This window comes from Aethalodelphis obliquidens, unplaced genomic scaffold (assembly GCF_003676395.1).
Source record: "Aethalodelphis obliquidens isolate GAN/ISIS:26980383/991018 unplaced genomic scaffold, ASM367639v1 scaffold116, whole genome shotgun sequence".
In the NCBI taxonomy this organism is placed as follows: domain Eukaryota; kingdom Metazoa; phylum Chordata; class Mammalia; order Artiodactyla; family Delphinidae; genus Aethalodelphis; species Aethalodelphis obliquidens.
The window spans coordinates 56,584-73,138 of NW_020838060.1; the positions used below are offsets into that span (position 1 = coordinate 56,584).

Consider the following 16,555-nt stretch of genomic DNA (forward strand, 5'->3'; position numbering starts at 1 on the left):
CATTGCAGCATTATTTACAATTGCCAAAATATGGAAGCAACCTGTGTCCATCAACAGATGAATGGATAAAGATGTGGTACATATGTACAATTGAATATTACTCAGCTATTAAAAAGAATGAAATAATGCCATTTGCAGCAACATGGATGGACCTGGAGATCATCATACTAAATGAAGTAAGTCAGACAGGAAGACAAATATCATATGATATCGCTTATATGCAGAATCTTTAAAAAAAAGATACAAATGAACTTATTTACAAAACAGAAACAGACTCATAGACTTAGAGAATGAAATTACGGTTACCAGGGGGGAAGGGTGTGTGTGGGGGAGGGATAGACTGGGAGTTTGGGATTGACATGTATACACTTGAAAAAAAAAGTAAAGATGAAAAATGAATACTATAATTATTTACATATATGAAAGATAAATTACTAGAATTATTAAGAGAACTGAGTTTATCTGGTATATATAAAATTTAAAAATCAGAGGAACTGAGCTAAATTAAGGGTTTAAGAAGAAAAGGTATTAAAAACGTTATAAATATTCAACAATTGTAGCATGAAGTTCAATCACATGCACTGGGGAGGGGACGGGGCGGGGGTGGGGGGGAATGAAATATGACACCTACCTCTACTGTAACCAAAATCATTTCAGTGTGGATTAAGTACCTAAAATGAAATGAAACTTAAAATGATCTTAATTGGTATTATGTAGCAAGGTACTTCTACGATCTCAAAGGTAAGCAAGGATTTTAAAAATAAGACAAAAAGACTAATTCTTAATGAAGAGACTGATCAATTTGAATACATCAATCATCTCTGTTCATCAAAACACAGAATAAAGAGTAAAAAGATAGGTCACAACTTGGGCGAATGTATCTGCAGTCAGCATAATCAACTGGTACTGAAGATATTTAATGAATTCTTACAAAACAAGAAGAAACAGACAGACAGACCTATAGGGAAATCAAAAAGATCTTTGGGGGGGGAACTCCTTATATGAGAAAATCCAAGTAGCTAACAAACATGTATTGGTGCTCAAATTCATTACCAATAAGGGACATTAAAAGGGAAACCCACATGAGATAACATTCAGATTGGTGAAGAAGAAGAAGGAGAAGAAGAAAATAGGAGTGGGGATGAGGTAGAAGGTTATTACCTGTTAAAGTGTGGGAGGAATTGAGGAATTGCCATCGTTTTATACTAAAAATGTGGAAAGACAATCTCAGAATATGGAAACTCTTGAAAATGAATAAATCATGTTTTTCTTTAAAACAGAAAGGGTGGGTAACTCCCAAAATGTCACTGATCTTTGATTCCCCTACTGTTAGGTAGGGGAATCCTCCACAGATTTGGGGGAAAATTAATCACTCCTAGTCTCTCTTAAGGCAGCCATACCCCTAGTACCCTCAAGTCGGAATCCTTTAGAAGGAACCTCCAAGAGCTATAAAATAAAACCGGATAAACATATCCCAGATTCTGTTGCTCATTTTCCCTTAAAAAATATATATATATATAAATTTTCAGGCTAACACCTGTTGACACACATTGCCAGGTACACAGGATCCTTCCTGCAACACCGACGGGGCCCCGGGACACGCAGAGACCGAGGCGGCTGACGACGTTAAATTTAGCACAGTGTCCGGTGCACAGACTCAAGAGGCCTCTCCTCACCTCTGTGCAAGGCCTCCTTTTCGAATCCCCCCTCCTGTCCACGCGGATTCCTCCCCACACGCCTTCCTCTTCCTTGGGCTGCTAGCGCCTCCCTGGACACTGAGGTGTCTGCTGGGCCCCGCAGATGCTCTTCTTTTGGGACCTTCCTCTCTTGATTCTCGCTCTCCGGTGAGACGGGGCCCAGCCGTGAGCCCAAGGTCCAGAGAGTGAATCAGTGACCTGATGGCTCTTTGGGTTCCTAGGATCTTCCAGGAGAAAAACTGAAAGTAAGGTGGCTGCTGCGCTGCGAGCCAAAGGCTACTCTGTATACCCAAACACCTGAGGGCCACAGGGCTCTGCAAAGCCCCAGTTTAGCTCGACTCCTTAGAGTCTACTGCTCAGAACTGCCTTGAGGATTTTAGTTCTCATTTTCCTACTCCTGGTGGCCAGAACCACGGGATTTTCGGACGTGACTGTGCACCACGCAAACAAGGAGGAAGCATGAAAAGTCGGGGAGGGAAAAAAAGAGAAAAGCACTGTGCATTGGCTGGGAATCGAGGCTGGCTCTCCCGCGTGGGAAGCGAATGTTCTACCACTGAACCACCAATGCTTCTCCCTGTCCGCGTCTCTGACAGCTCTCCAGAAAGCATCTCCAGAGCGACCGAAGAACCGGGGGCGGCGAGACAAAAAAGTTCCAAAATAGGCTTACCCCTTCGTCTTTGGAAGACAGAGCTCACAGACTGACAGGCACCCGAAGCAAAGGCTTGCGAAAGAGACTCGCAATCAGGCAACAGCATGGAGTGGGGACAGTCAAAGGAAAATATCAAAATATCAGTTTTGTCAGCTCACATCACAGCTCTGATAATTTCACCCATTGATACTTTTCTAAAAATAAGTCCGCTCCTTATGTAAGCAAAGCACCAAAGCCTATGCGTCATACGCACCTCAGAGTCACAAATGCTAAAACTAAGCACAACACCGAGTCCAATTTAGGAGATTAGATTCTCCCATATAATCAAGCATTGATTGCAAACCTAATATTAATTACTCTTTTAATGATTATGGTATGTCACATATCCATCCAAATACTTTGAACACCTTAAAACGTAGACACATATTATTGTTATAGTGGTTACAAGACTGACTCATTATTCTTGTACAAAAAAACAGTTACAAAGAACTAACTCCGTTAACCAATGTGTTTCTTCATTATCTCTATTTTAATTCTGGCTTTTTTCTAATTCCAGTCTAATTCTGCTTCTGTTTCTTATTTCTTCCCTGGATTAGAATTTTAGACCGAACAATTCTACTCCTGGGTATATATCTGAAAGAAACAAAAACACTAATCTGAAAAGATACATGCAACCCCATGTTCATAGTAGCATTATTTACAATTGCCAAGGTATGGAAGCAGCCTAATTGTTCATCAACAGATGATAAAGTAGATATATATAATACTACTCAACAAACTAGTGAATATAACAAAAAGAAGCAGAAGAAATATTAATATATTGGCCTTCTGATGAAATTGAAATACAGAGAGATTTCTTTCCCAGTTTTTCCTGGGGGAAATTACACTGAAGAAAGGAACCTGGGAGGGGGCTCCCCCACATGTTGGGACTTAGGAACCATTATGCCGTTCTGAAAGATAGGAGCTGCAGACGTGCAGTCATGCTTCTCTTGCTGAGAAGCCAAGCTAGGTGGAGGCTGAGTCAGAAACTTGAACTCAACAAGGAAAACGACCATCCCCTTGACCTTGAAGAGCTTTGGCTCTATCTGCCCTCTGCCCAACACCAAAGACACACGCCAGCTCTGGCCATCATGCTTTCATTTACCAACTACATCGACCAGATCTACATGTATTCCCACACCTCTTTCTAAACTACAAACCTGCACTTTCCACTCACAACTCCTAAATCACAAGTCGATGCCTCCTATGCGTCTCAGAGTCACAAATTCTAAAACTCAACACACCAGTGAGTTCCCTGTCAGCATCACACACCACCCTCTGCCTCAACACTCTATGATCAGACCCAGGCACAGTGTCTCCCAAAGAGTAGTGTGCACTGTCTCTCAAGTGTTTCAATCAATCACCAAGACAATACCCAGATCTGTTCCTACCCTCACCTAGTGTGTTTATCCTCACCACCAACCACCCTGTTGTCCAAACCAGACCTTGCTACCCTCTTTGCATATACTCTCTTATCCTCCCGGCACAGAAGTTTATGTCCAGTATAATCAAGAGATCGTGCTTAACTTTATTGGGTGCACCACTGGCTTACTGCCACTCTATGCCTACACTCTTCCACCCATTAATACATTAATACATTCCATCCGCTAATACAACCAAATAAAAAGCTGGCCTCCCTACAGCCAGTCTAGTCTACACTAATCCATTTGCCACACTGTATCCTGAGCGACACTTCCGCAGCCTAAATCTGGACATGCCTGTTGCCTAAAGCCACCTAGCATCCCCATATTCCTTCACTAAAATGTCTTATTACCTCTATGACATGTACGCTGCTTCCCCCCCTCCTCATCATCAGAATATCTCTTGCCAATTCTCAAATCCAGCAACAGTGAAGTACTTGACCTGTCAGGAACTCTCTCACTCTCAGGGACTTGCTTCTCTCTACAGGGGATGGCCTTTCACAACTCCCTCTTTGTTCTTCAAATTCATTCGCATCCTTCAGGTCTCAGTTCAGAAGCCTTTTTCCTCTGGAAAGACTTTCCTGACTGTCAGAATTGAATATGTGATGTGTCAACTTTTATTTTGGCATTAATTGTTCTAACAAAATCACATTTTACTTGACTCTGTCTTCTGAAGACATATTTTCATATGAAAAAGATTCATATTTCCCAGAAAACTAAGGTTGTATACGTAAATAAAATATTCTCAAGAGGTAGAACAGTGCCTAGCATAGTTTATAGTCTAGAGTTGTTAAATAATGAAAGAGAGAGAGAGGAGCAAATAAGGAAAGTTTCTCTCTCTCTCTCTCTCTCTCTCTGTCTCTCTCTCTCTCTCTCTCTCTCTCTCTCTCACACACACACACACACACACACACACTCACAGATAGACAAAAGAGAAAAGAAATTTAGCTAGATAGGCAGAATGATTAGTCTGCAAAGTAGCAAAACTCCAGCAGAGCAATTGAAAAGGGTAGAGAATACAATGATCAAGAATAAAGTTTTGCTTGAATGTAAGGTAGTAAAAAGACCTTGAGTGGATCTTCAGAGTTGAAAATAAGTCAAGAGCTGGAAAGGAGAGGGGAAGGATATGGTGTGATGTGGTGAAGGGAATAAACCTTGGAGTGAAAATTTCACTTATACTCTTGTGTAGGTCTTGTAAGACATAAGAGTTTGAAAGCTGCCCATTTTGATCCTTAGGCTTTTCTAGGGACTTAAAAGAGATGCCAAGAGAGGAGAGAGGCTCTGGGGCCCTGGAGTGATTGTGCATGGGTTAGTGCTTGGCCTGTGCCAAGCTAATTGTAAACAAAAGAATAAAAAAGGAATAATTTGGATATCAGAATATCAGACAAGGCAAAGGGCAAAAGAGCTTTACATTAGATAGAAGAGTAACATTCTAGCATCTACCCAGAATCGAATGTAATCATTTTTCTCTGGCATGCCCTCTTCAAGTGGCCAAAGAGGGTGGGGCTAAAGGGAAGAAATCTTGGAAGAAAATTTTCACTTATTCACCCTTTTGTAGGTCTCTCTCAAACACAAGAGCTTAAATTCAGGACCATTTGATCCTTGGCCTCTTTCAGCGACTCAGAAGAGCATCTTATCTGGTTAATTTTATTTATTCTGAAGAGAATAGATTAAATTCACTTAACTGTCCACTCTATTAAATTTTGTTATAATTTATGTTACTGTAGTTGAATCAGGGCAGGAGGAAATTAAATTGCTTTAAAAAAAAAAAAAAAAGCCTTAGGAGGAGAGAGGTTTAATAGTCACTCAGATCTGGAGTAACTCAGGCACATCCCCAAACCTCCAGCCTCCCAGACCGTCCCTGAGTCCTGAATGCCTGTTTAGGGGAAGAACTTGTGCTTGTCTCAAGATTGGGGGAAAGGGTTTGGGAGGCACCAAGCAATGGGAGGGCAAAGAGAATGCATCCTCAGTGAAGAAATGAAGTCCAGTATTTTGCTTTGAATGCTGCAACTTGGTGGTGTTTCCTGACCTAAGCCTCCTACACAAGGCTTTGCTCTGGGTATGTTTTTTGTGGGGGGGGGGCGGGGGGAGCGGGTTGTTCTGCCTAATAAAGACGACTGTATAAACTTATTTTTAGAACTGGCTTTTCAAAGTCCTTCCCGAGACCCTGCCTGGTGACGCCTAGTCTAGCAGTACAGACCAAGGCATTGGTGATTCAGTGGTAGAATTCTCGCCTCCCACTTGGGAGACCTCGATTCCCAACCAAAGCATAGCTTTAGCTGCGGGGCTCTTCCCCGTATAAGGAGCTGAGCTCCACAGGAGTACTTTTGCAGCCCTCTGAAGCCACGAAGTGATCGCGCATGCGCTAGTGCTACAGGGCAGAAGCCACCTGGCGAGAGCCTGTCTTTGAAGCCCCAAGTGTGTCTGTCTGCTGGATCTCTGCGGTTTGGAACACTTGAAACTGAAACCCTTGTTACTACTTATCCTTTCTCCTATCCTATCCTTGGACTACATCGCACTATGGAGTGGGGATCAAGAAATGAAGGTCACTGAAGGACTGTAGCTGTGACGGGAGAGTCGTCAGGGGCCCAGGGAGGCGGACGCTTGTGGGGAGGAATTCGCATGGAGATGAAGGAAGTTGGAGAGCGGGACCTCTGACCTTCCTGGGGAGGTAGGCCCTAGTTTGCTGGTCTTGGTAAAATTAAGAACAAGGATGAGCCCGCAGTGGAGCGGCGCACCCACGAGAAAATCATTTTTATCTTGCCTTTTGGTTTTACACTTCAGCACTCCAATCTTCTGGTCAGTAGATCTTTGTTTTTGCATTATTAATATTCGTTAGAACTGTTTGAGGATTACAAAAACATTGAGCACATAGCAGAGTTGTCATATTCACTCCTTCTTTGCACACAGTTTCCTCTATTATTTACATCTTGCCTTTATGTGATACACTTCTTACAATTAATAAACCAATATTGATACATTATTATTAACTAAAGTTCATGGTTTGCGTTAAGGTTAACTCTCTTTTACTATCTCTATAGTTTTGCCTTCAATGTCATATAATTAGAATCATACAGTATGCAGTCTTTTCAGACTGGCTTTTCACTTAGTAATATGTGTTTAAGGTTCTTTTGATTATAGTCCATTTCTTTTTATTGCTTAGTATTATTCCATATTCAATACATTCACCTACTGAAGGGCATCTTGCCTCCAGTTTGGGGCAATTATTAATGAAGCTGCTTTAAACTTTCGTGTGCAAATTTATGTGTGGACATATGTTTTCAACAGATCTCTGTAAATACCTAGGAGGAGCACGATTATTAGATCATATTGTAAGGCTATGTGTAGCTTTTGTAAGAAACTACCAAACTCTCTCCCTAAATGGCTGTATCATTTTTCATTCCCACAAGCAATGAGTGATGATTTCTGTTGTTCCACAATCTGCTGTAGCATTTGGTATTGTTCGTTTTTTGGATTTAACCATTCTAATGGGTGTGTAGTGGTATCCCATTGTTGTTTTCATTTGCAATTCCCTAATGACATAGGATGTTAAGCATTTTTTCATATGCTTCGTTGCCATCTGTATACCTTCTTTGGTGGGATGTCTGTTTAGATCTTTTGCAACTTTTTAAACTGTACTAAAACTTTTTTCTTATCATTGAGGTTTAAGAGCTCTCTGTGTATTTTAGATACAAGTCCTTTATCAGATACTTGTTTTGCAAATATTTTCTCTCAGTCTGTGGCTTGTCTTTTTGTTCCCTTAACTGTGTCTTTTGCAGAGCAAAGATTTTCATTTTAATGAAGTCCAATTTATCCATTTTTTCTTTCATCAATGGCACTTTTGGTTTCATACCCAAGAAACTTAGTGTCAAGCCCAAGGTCACATAGATTTTCTCCTATGCTATCGTCTGGAAGTTCTATAGTTTAACACGTTCCTTTTAGGTCTATGAACTATTTTGAGTTATATTTTGCGAAAAATGTAAAGTCTGTGTCTAGATTTGTCTGAGATTCTCTTGCAGCTTGGCTTCTGCATAGAAATTATGTATGCCATTAGATGCACTCAAGAGAAATTGTAGAAGTGAGAAGAAGCAATTTTCTGCAGCTCTTGCTGGTGGCCTGTAAGGTTATGGAACCATGAGTGTTTAGACACACCTGTGACTGGCAGCCATATTCTAGTGTCTAGTCACCTTTTTAGTGCTCTTCAGTGGCAGTAAATATTCCACTTCTCTATGACCTGCCTCACTGCTCCCCTTCACTCCCCCATACTGAAACCTCTAGGATAGAAGGCCATTGGTCTTGCTCTCCTTGCCAATTTCCTGTCCATTGCTCTCTTTCCTTCAGTGGACATTTATTCTCATATCCACAAATAACTAGTAGAATGGCATTCATATGAGCCTTTCCCCAAAGCTGTAGTTTGAAATTACCCAAATGTCCATCATTTGTGACATGGTTTTACATTAGTGTAATGCTTATCATTAACACCAAAATTAAGGTGTGAGAAACTCAATAACATACGTATATATCAAAAACATAATGTTGCTTGTTAATAGCTAGATAGAAAAATTATATATTCATTCACATGAACTTGAAGAAAGGACAAGCCTACTCTGAAGGGGTAGACATCAGAGTAATTTAAAGTAGCAGGAGATGTACAGGCATTACCTGGAGGGTATCAAAGGGCCATGCTTGAATGATAAAAATCTTCTGTCGATCCTGGTGATGATCACACATTTCAATAGTTAAATAGCTGCCCATTAATGATTTGTGCATTTTGTTCTGTAAACACACGTTAATAATTTCCTTTTAGGATTGGTGGGCGGACGTCAGAAAAAATCCAGTGTAGACCACGATCGGTTTGCAGTATACTGTAAACTCTTTAAAATCTGTTTTATTTTGTGTAAAAAAACATGACTGATGTTTGAAACATTTGCACCAAAAACCAAAACCAAACAAAATCCCCGTGTGACTAGACCATTTCCTTCGTGGAAGTTACACATAAGACTCATTTAGAGCTTGAACCTGATCTTTAGATATTTTCTCTTAAATGGTGAGACCCGGAGCACATCCAGAGCTCTATAGCCTAGTGCACTGATGGGCTGACCTCCGTTCTCCTTATCTTACTCCGTCTGGACAAGCCAGCGACAAGCTAAGAGTTGCTTTGGTAGATAAAACGCAAAAGATGGGGAAAACACTGCTATTACTCGGACTCGAGCCGAGGTTGCTGCGGCCGCAATGCAGAGTACTAAACACTATACGACCACAGCGCGCCACCGTGCTGGCAGTCAACTGCACTCTTGCTCTTCTCATTTTGACATAAATCCGTTCCAGTTACTGCTCTGCTTTGTTGTTGGATAACTGCAGGCACTCCTGATTTTCCTTCACATCTTCCCTCCGTTATCCCCTCCCAATTCTGACGCATTTCTCATCTCCCCTGTGTCCAGCCCTTGTCTCTGCACAGCCCTCCAGGAAGTTATCTTTGCTTTGCCCTTGCCTCCCCTGCTTCATTCCCGCCTCTTTATATTTCCCTTTTGAGCAACCCTCCCCAACTCCTCTTTCCCGCTCCCGCGGCCAAGCCCAGATGGTCGGGTGAAGACGGAGCAAACGGGGAGCCATCACGAAGCCCACGGGGCGTTCAGCTTCCCTTGGGCCCCACTCGGCTCAGGCCGGTAGGGTCGCGACCCCTGGCGTCTCCGGGGCGCTGGCAACTGCGGCGGGTGTGGAGCAAGGCGCGGCGGAGACGCTCTGCTCCCTTCTGCCTTCGGAATCGCCCGACGCACGGCTTTCCCACGGAACGAACGCGCTGCGTCGACTCCACGTCTCCGGTTGTCCGATGCTTGGAGCCAGCTCCTCAGTCCTACGAAAGGCGGACTTGCTCTCTATGGAGATGAGGTGGGGGAGGGGAGAGGAAGGGTGACTTGCAGGTGTCTCTGTGGCGCAATCGGTAAGCGCGTTCGGCTGTTAACCGAAAGGTTGGTGGTTCGAGCCCACCCAGGGACGGGCCTTATCGTTTTCGAGTGTAAAGGGTTTGCGGTTGTTTCTACCCTATACATTGCTCTAAAGGTGCAGAAGCCCTCCATTACCCTTTTGTCCCCCAAGTCTTATGCACAACAGGAGGACATAAGCCGAGATCATCACTGATCCTCACAGAAGAGCTCTGGAGGAAAACAGGTCACTTGGAATCCAGGATTCCTCATCTCATCGTTATCTTCTGGGTTCCTTTTAGCAATGAAGTTTCTTGCATTGTTTGTTTGTACTAGTATTTATTGAACCCTTTCCATATAACTTTGAAATTAATTTGGTCCTATGCTTTTTTTTTAACAAATAAAAAATCATTCGTGTGCACATGTCTATAGGGTAGAGTTCTGGAAGAGCAACTGCTCTATCATAGTATTTACATGGTTTTGTATATGGTTCCATTCTCTCACCTTCGTTGGCTTATTAGCTATAACTCTTTCTTTTGCTATTTTAGCGACTGCTTTAGGCTTTACAGCGTACATCGGTAACTTACCACAGCCTGCCTGCCAGCGATGCCACACCTCTTCACAGTTCTCCCCTGCCGGCCTTTATGCTATTGTCATACATTTTACTTTGCATATGTTATAAACCCCACAATCCATCGCTGTTACTTTTCGTTAAACTGTCCCATGTTTTTAATAAGATTTAAATAGTAATAATAATACCAATAATAAAAATAAATGTTGTATATTTTCCCTGCAGATGCCATTTTTGTTGTCCATCAATTTGTGTACATCCAGATTTCCATCTGGTGTGAGTTTCCTTTTTCCTGGAGGACTTCTTTAACATTTCTTGTAGTGTGGGTCTGCTGGTGATGAAGTCTTTCAACGTTTGTATGTCTGTAAATTTTTCACCTTTATTTTTCAAAGACTCTTTGGGGGGAAGAAGCATAGAATTCTACGTAAACTTTTTTTTCCCCCTCAGTCCTTTAAAGATGTTGCTTCACTGTCTTCTTATATCCACTGCTTCTGATGAGAAATATGATATAATCTTTATTTTTTCTGTATGCAGCATGTCTTATTCTCCTGGCTTCTTTTGAGATTCCTTCTTTTTCAATGGATGTGAGCAGTTTAATTATAACGTGTTAGGTGTGGTTTTCTTCATGTTCCTTGTGTTAGGGTTCATTTGATTCCTTGGATCAGTGGGTTTATAATTTTAATTATGATTGGAATGTTTTCTGGCATTGTTTCTTCAAAAATCTTTTCTTCCGGGCTTGCCTGGTGGCGCAGAGGTTGAGAGTCCGCCTGCCGATTCAGGGAACACGGGTTCGTGCCTCGGTTCGGGAGAATCCCACGTGCCGCGGAGAGGCTGGGCCTGTGAGCCCTGGCCACTGGGCCTGCGCGTCTGGAGTCTGTGCTCCGCAACGGGAGAGGCCACATTAGTAAGAGGCCCGCGTACCGGAAAAAAAAAAAAAAAATTTTTTTTTTTCTTCCATAAAATTCCCCCCCCCCCCCAGTGTTTTCAGGGACTCCAATTATATTAGGTCTTTTAAAGTTGCCCTAAAAAATAAATAAATAAAGTTGCCCTAGCCTTCACTTATGCATGCTCATTAAAAAAATTTTTTTGACTGTGAATTTCATTTTGGATATTTTAAAATTGTGGCTTTGTGTTCCACAGTCTTTTTTTTTTTTTTTTCTGCAATGTCTCATCTGCTGTTAATTCTAACTGGTGAATATATTATCCCAGACATTATATTTTTCACCTCTGAAGTTTGATTCTCAACTTTTGTATATGTTCTACATCTCTACTTAACTGTTTGGACATATGTAACACAGTTATAATAACTATTTTAATATCCTCTCTACTAATTTTAAATTATATCAATTCTGGTTCAGTTTTGATTGATTGATTATTTCCTCCCTATGGGACATGTTTTCCTGCCTCTTTGCATGGCTGGTATTCTTTGCTTGGATGCCAGACCTTGTCAGAGTTTCCCTTTTGGGAAACTGGCTATTTTGGCATTCCTATGAAACTTGAGATTCATTCTGGGGAGCAGTTAAGTGACTTGTAATCAGTTTAATGTCTTTAGATCTTACTTTTATGATTTCTAGGTAGATCAGTCTAGGACTGAGTGTTCCCACTAGTGAGGCAAACTTCCTGAGGGCTCTTGCCAATGGCCGATGAATGATGGACTACCATAGTCCAGTATGGCTGGTGGGACTAAGATTTTCTGCCCTGTGTGAGTACCAGGCACAGTTCCATGATCTTTTCAGAATTTTCTTTCCTTGGCTTCATGCAGTTCCTCTGCAAGTAGACCCTGATCAGAGCTCTGCTGACTACCTGAGGAAGATCTTTTTCATATGTCTGGATTGTCTCTTCCATCTCTCTCATCACTGGATCTTTGTCCTATGGACTCCAGCTACCTTGCTCTCCACAGACCCTCAGCTTTATCTCCTCTATCGAGGACCTAGCCTCAGATCCTCCTCTTCATGCCCAGCTTTGAATCTCTCTGGAAGCAGTAAGCTGGGCCAATGGTAGGGCTCACCTTGTTTGTTTGTCTCCTTTGTTGCGGATTTCCAGTGTCTGGAAAACTAGCCTTTCATGTATTTTTCTCTTTTGCTTTTCTTGGGGGCAGGGGAGGAGGGGAGGGTGAGATTTCAAGCAAGAGGGTAAATATACAATAATTTCTGTCACTCCACATTTGCCAGAAGCTGAAGGTATCTTTTTATATGTTCCTAGTTTGGCTTCAATAGGAGTTGTGCTTATTTATATTCCAATGTATTATTCCAGCTTGATGAAAGACCCTTTTTCCTGCCAGTACAACAAGTTTGTACATCTATCTGATATTCTAAGAAGGGGAGTGGTGCCCTCTGGGCTCAACTAAGCAAGAAATACAACAGAAAGACAATGTGGACATTACCCAGAGATACCTACTGCATATGTTCAGCAACTAAACCTCCAAGATGTTTAGAAAGTCTTCCAACAATTGTAGTTGTTTTCAGTGGTGGCCTACATAATCCGGTCCAGAGAAGACTGATTAGAATGACCTGAGGTTGCTTCCTGCCAAGTAGCTTATTGGTTGGAGGTGGGGAAACCATTGGTCTCAGACATTTGTTCCTCTTCCCTTTCCTATGTGAATTGCACTTTTGCCTTTGTTGAAGGCACACAATCTAATGACTGTGTGCGTCCTATACCAGGGTGAACTAGCATATTGATAACTGTCGCTATGTAATTCCTTGACAGTGTTTGGCTATTTTTGAAAAAACAAATTACCCCATTTGAGACAAATCATTAGAACCAACAGAATCCTACTGCTGATAATGCATCAGGTGCAGACCTGGACACAAAGAGTTATTGGCTCACCTTCCCTTGGTTCTTCTGTTGACTCTCATGAGCATAATTGAGCTCTTTGGCTTTTACACACTAAATATGGTTCTTGGACAATCACTCTCTCTCTCTCAATCACACACACACACTCTCTCTCTCTCTCTCTGTTTGTCTTTGTCTGTCTGTCTCTCTCTGTCCCTCATACTCTAGACTGCCCCCAATCTTACCCACTTTTCTCTCCTCCTCTTCTGCTTTCCAGGCTCTCTCATTAGAATGCCTTCAATCACTGAGCACATATTAGGGCTTACTAAATGCCAGACCCTACTCTGGGAGAGATACTGCATAGTGAGTAAACCCAAGGTCCCTGCCCTGCTGAGCCCACATCTGGAGGCATCCAAAAAAAAAAAAGAAAAAAGTGTGGCAGGAGCACAACAGCTTGGCACTGTGTCCTTTCCAGATGTGTCCTCCCACCCCTCTCCCGGGGCACTAGCAGTGAAAAAGAAGACAAGGAAAGCCTAACAAAGAAGGGGAAAAGGGTGACTCATGATCTAGAAGGCAGGTAACAAAGATCAACCCCCTACACAAATTTTTAAAAAATAAAAACACTTCAGGAAAACAGCAAGTGTCCAGTGACAGCTCCTTAATTCCTGGAGCAGACATTGCATGTGTTTTACACTTCTTAAAAATGACAGTGTTGGCCATGCTCACAAACATCCCTTAAAGTACTGACATTTCCTCTTAACCTGTTACCATATGGCCACTTTATAATCTATAAAAATATGAGGCAAATGACTGAAAAATGGTAGGTGGAATAATTAACACAGTTACTTCTAGAATTATAAGACTTAATCTCCATTTAAAAGATATCATATGGTATATTTAATTTACTGCAACACGTATTTTTAAATCTTATAAACGTAAATATTTATGGAATTTAAGTTTGCTTATTGGACCAGTAAAAATAATACAGCAAAATTAGGCAGTTCAGTGTCATTAGGATTTTGAAGAGAAAATAAATCTGAGACTTCTACAAAATTAGAACTGGAGTTCTTTGCTACCAATATTTTCTTCATTATTAGAAGAAAATAGCTCTTAGAAATTATTAAATTGGTGAGATGCATAAAAGGAGTCATCTTTATAAGTATGACATGACAAAAACATTGTCTATGCCGTTATATGTCAATTATTAGAATTCTTTAAAGTCTTTAAAAGTGTTTTGTTTTCTTTTTTGTTTTTGCTTTTGTTTTTTTACCTAGCACTGAAGACCACAAATTTATCCAGAGCTAAACTTCCCCCAACCCCCTGCCCCGAGTTACATGTCACCAAGAAAGAAAGTTCAAGAACAAAACCCAACCCATGGATGCCATCCCCTGGGATCCTGGAACTAGAAGCTCAGTGACTACCCCACTTTGTAGAGAGGCACAATGGAATATGTTCTGCAAACCAGGATGCCTCTGTCTGCTTGGACTCAGACTGGACCCTGGCCCAGGTCAAGGCCAAGACAAGACTAAGTACCATTATCACAAGGCAGCCACCCCCCTGACAGCACCCATGCAGACAATTCTGGGAAGCTCTTGAGAACTTTCCCTCTCCCTTTAATGTATTTACCACCTGCTCCACTCATCCTCCCACCACAGGAAAGATCCTTCACCTTTCTGTCCAGTCAGAACCCTTTATGCTCCCTGCAGGGCACAGAGAGCCAGGTAAGCGCCAAGGGGGCAGTTGCACCTCCCTGACGGTTACTCCCAAGGTAGGTGGTTCTAGCACTCAGATTGACCAAAGACCTCACTGGCCACCAAGGGAACCAGGAGGAGTCTGGAGGGCAGACGGTCTGGGGGGACTCCTAAAAGCACAGGGCATGCCTGGCCTGCACTTGGGGGAGAGCCGAATAAAACACCACCTGAAGCTCCTCTACAGCCTAAAGAGAACAGATTCCAGGTTTCTGAAGTGGCGAGAAGGGCCTCCTCACGAAGACAAAGCTTCCTCCTGTCCTTGGAGGACAGGTCCCGCAGAAACTGGTTTTGAAGGAGATGTCAAAGGAAAGGAGTAACAGTGGCCTAACCAGTGATCTTGAGTTGAGATGTCTGTAAGTTACTCTCAAATGGTGTAGCAAATCATGTATATGGAGAGAGAGTGAGAAAGCAAGCTTGGAAAATGTTAACTGTGAGATTAGGTACAGAATAGACAATGCTAGTATTTCAAATTTTTGTATATTTAAAAGGTTTTATGTTTTTGTTTTCTTAATGAGTTTTTCGAAGTTAAGTCCCAGGTTCTCTTTGGATGAAAACTCCATATGTGAGACACTAGGTTTCTGAAATAAAGGAAGAAAAGAGTGGAGTGGAGGGCAGACGTCCTGGTGGTTCATCACATTTCCCCTCCCCCACATGGAGGGTGCCTGGCAATAGGAACCCTGAAGAGGGTCTTGCATCGCCCTTCTGGCAAACTACCTCTGTTCGGGAAGAGGAAGATTTAGCGCAATTTAGAGCTTTGCTGACCTGGAATCGAATCCGGGCCGCAGCAGTAAAACGCCAAATTGTAGCTACCAGGCAACCAGACATAACAAACCTCCATAATTTGGCTTCTCCAGTTGAAAACTGTAAGAATAAGTTTAGATTTTTGAGAATGGCAGAGCAGAAAAGGAGGCGATTCCCAGCGGCCCGCGGCTGAAGGCAGCTGTGCAGGGCTCCCAGCCCTGGCGCCGCTGCTCATCACTTTTCACCTCTCCTGTTCCGGGTGACGCTTTGGGCTCTGAGGCCAGGCCGCAAGGTAACTGGCTGGGTTCCATCCTGGTCTAGCTTTAGCGCTGTGTGCGGCAGAGCCAAGGTCATGCTCTCTTTCTGAACCTCGGTTTCCTTATGTGTCAGGTGCTGCCTTGGCTCTCGGCGGCTGATGAGCGATTCCGTCTACTTCCTCATCTCTGAGCTCACTACAGGGGCTCTCCTGATAATGGCACGTGTAAGGACTCCTTTACGTGCCCCTACCAGCTGCAATTCTGGAGCCTGAAATTCGTCTACGTGTCTTTGGGTCGAGCACCCGGTGCGGAGTTGGGTCGGTCTCTCTTGTTCTGTCACGCAAATCAGCGTGTTCCGCAAGCGTGCTGAGGTGAGGTAAGCAAGTGAGCTTCACAGGGATAAACTTCTTGTTTCCAGAGACAAAATACGTGTCGGAGTTTAGAGGAGATTTAGGCGCCACATGAGGAGGTGGGGGGATTTCCGAATGTAAAGATAACCTTAACTTGGCTTTGTCCTGGGCCCTTCTTGGTCTGTCTGTGGCCTTGTCTTCAAAGTGACACAGAGCAGACAAAGGAGGGATGGTTGCTAGTGCTGAACGGGCTTTCAGGCAATAAGGGAACTCCCCCTGTATTTCGGGGGGATAAAAATACAGCTGCACGCGCTACTTCAATCCATCCCACTCGCCCCGTTTTTTGGTGTTTAAACGTGAATGTTAGTTTCAGAAAAGAATCGACG

General features: G+C 42.7%; 1 non-coding gene across 1 annotated transcript; it reads left to right on the forward strand.

Annotated features, from left to right (window-relative positions):
- Window positions 1-9,729: 9,729 nt before the first annotated feature.
- Window positions 9,730-9,803, forward strand: TRNAN-GUU (transfer RNA asparagine (anticodon GUU)). Its single transcript has one exon. It is a non-coding gene; the product is annotated as a tRNA-Asn (tRNA).
- Window positions 9,804-16,555: the final 6,752 nt, after the last annotated feature.